This window comes from Penaeus chinensis, chromosome 4 (assembly GCF_019202785.1).
Source record: "Penaeus chinensis breed Huanghai No. 1 chromosome 4, ASM1920278v2, whole genome shotgun sequence".
NCBI lineage: Eukaryota > Metazoa > Arthropoda > Malacostraca > Decapoda > Penaeidae > Penaeus > Penaeus chinensis.
In genome coordinates, this window is record NC_061822.1 from 19,467,298 (window position 1) to 19,469,797 (window position 2,500).

General features: G+C 37.8%; 1 protein-coding gene across 2 annotated transcripts in view; it reads right to left on the reverse strand.

The window, feature by feature from the left end:
- The window catches only part of LOC125025099 (coiled-coil domain-containing protein 85C-like), a 37,684-nt gene that overhangs the window by 34,548 nt on the left and 636 nt on the right, over positions 1-2,500 (reverse strand). The gene's annotated exons all lie outside the window — the stretch shown is intronic.

Sequence of the window (2,500 nt, forward strand, 5' to 3'; positions counted from 1 at the left end):
CAATGCTGCTCCCGTTTAATGGACTCAGATTTGAACTCACTGTGCTTAATCTTTAGAGTATGAATTCACTAAGTTTGGGCAAATTGAAGATGATATTCTTTTAGAGGACTAAAAGTCATCGCTACAAGAAATAATCTTCTAGCACAAATGGAAACTCTACAAATAAAGGAAAAAAATCATGGAAAGCACTGCTCACTGCCTAAGTTCACTCCGCATTCCTGAGTTTTAGCTTTATTTTGCCATGCATTCCAAAGTGAAGACAATGTTTGGCTAATGGTGTTGGGGGGTCACTGCCCCCATCAACCCTCTTCTCAGGCAGGGCCTGAAGGGCATCCCCCAGTCATGGTAATTTATATTGTTGAATAAGGTTTGTGATGTGGTGTTAGGGAATTGGTCTCTGGTGAGTGTGCCTGTACTGTAAATAATTACCCACAGTATTTTACATATTAAGTAATCATGGGAAGAATAACAGTCTGACCCCTTGGATCCAGGCACTTCATTCCTTGCATATGACCCAAAATCCAGGAATTAGGCTTGAGTGGCCACAGGTGTGTGGCTACAATTGTAGGCCAGGAGCAGATGAACACTTACGTGCTATGACCTCTTGCCTCTCTTTGCAAAAGCATTTAGGTTAATGTTATCAAGAACACACAGAGATAGGGGGAAATGGACACTGCCATCTTATAGAGCATAAATAATAGTATATTAAGAACAATATACATTTTGTAATTTGTGATTTTTAATTTTTTTTTGTATTTTTCAATTTTCTCCAATACAATCTGCACCCCTAGTCACGGCAGTGCAAGGGTCACAATGGTACAATTCAAACTTATTTATCAATGAAAATAATGCAAAAGCCTCTTCTTAACTGCCCACTGATTCTAATCTTCCTCAAAGAGCTTTGTGTACTCATGGTGTATCGTCCAATCACCCTAGTCTTCGGCCAAACTTCTCATGGCAAGTTCTCATCACACTGGCCTTCAGCCAAATTTTTTGTGAACATCACCAGCCACTCAGACAAACTATTTTTTATGAATAAAGGTCACATCATCTAGATCCACGGGGTTGATCTGACTCAAAAACTAGTAACTGTTGTGACTCTGTGGCTTTACTCCAGTACAGGCAAACTAAATTCCACGTACATGTATTCTGGAAAGGTGGGCCTGGTGACCCGACCCTTCTTGACAATTCTACCTAGGAAACCAACCCTACCTTTATCTTGCTAGTATATGTCAGTAATATTTTTCTGGCCTTCATCAAAGTCCTAAGCATGAAGGCCAAAGCACTAATGCAATCCTATTCAAGATAATTACCTATTTACCAAATTTAAGCATGGAAACGGTTTTCAAACAGGTTGTACAAAGAATTTTCTTTTGACAAATTTAAGGACTGCCCTATAAACAGTTTTTGATTACAAAATTAGTCAATGACTTGGTCTAAATGATCTTGTCTATGACTCACACTGTTGCCAGTGCAAGTCATATATTTACACTTGTTATGATCATGTCAACAGAGAAGATGCACGATGCCATTTGTACTAATCTACAAGAAAACTACAGTAAACTAGGAGGAAGTGTCCCAATTAACATTTGACAATAAGTTAAAAAAGTGGCTAGAAAGTAATCCACATCATTTCTGATGTGGAGCTATCTTCAACAATTGTAAAATAGCAGATTGTTGTAGGTATCTCGAACAGACAATTGAAAGACAGTCCTTATGCACGTGAGACACCTCTAGAGCTGTCTTTAACCCAATGCCAACAGGCATAATGTGTACATACGTGCTATGCCCACTGTGAGTTACTTGTTTGATTGATTTTACACATAGATGGATACTCTTGTACTAAGTCACCAATGAGCCAATTACGAGTACTGCCTGTCTCGCCCGTTTACCCTTTTCTTTGATTTACGAAAATATTTTACGTTATCTTATTTTGTTGTTACTAATGTTTATAACATTATAGTAATTATAATTTTTATAATAAAAATAACAACATCGATATTCATAGCACTAGTAAAAAATATGTTTTTTCCGCCAATTCAAATCACATAAGGTCACAAGGTCTACTACTGACTCCTTTGTGGCTAAGCACCAACAGAGCATCTATGTGCTGAGACATTTCACAAAAATATAAAAAATGAGCGCAGCTTTTTTTCCCATTTTTTTATTCATTTTCCCCTGCGGCATTGGGTTAACATCACCCATAAACGAAAATTGACATTTTTGCAAGGAGCCAAAGACAAAATTTCTTTCAAAGACAAATTTCAGTCTATAATCTTTTGTAAATGCCCTAGGGATACTGGCAGGTCGTACCTTGCCAGAATATATGTTTGAAGTTTGTTTGTCTTTGCTGGCGCACAGAGTTCACCGAGCATCTAGGCTTAGTGGCAAATGCAGTCTTGCAGATTTTGATAAATACGACCTTACCTTCACCTTCTTTAAACTACTTTTCATACGTATGTGTGTTGCTTTGTGTGCTCAAAGTGGCCATTAGTTTTTC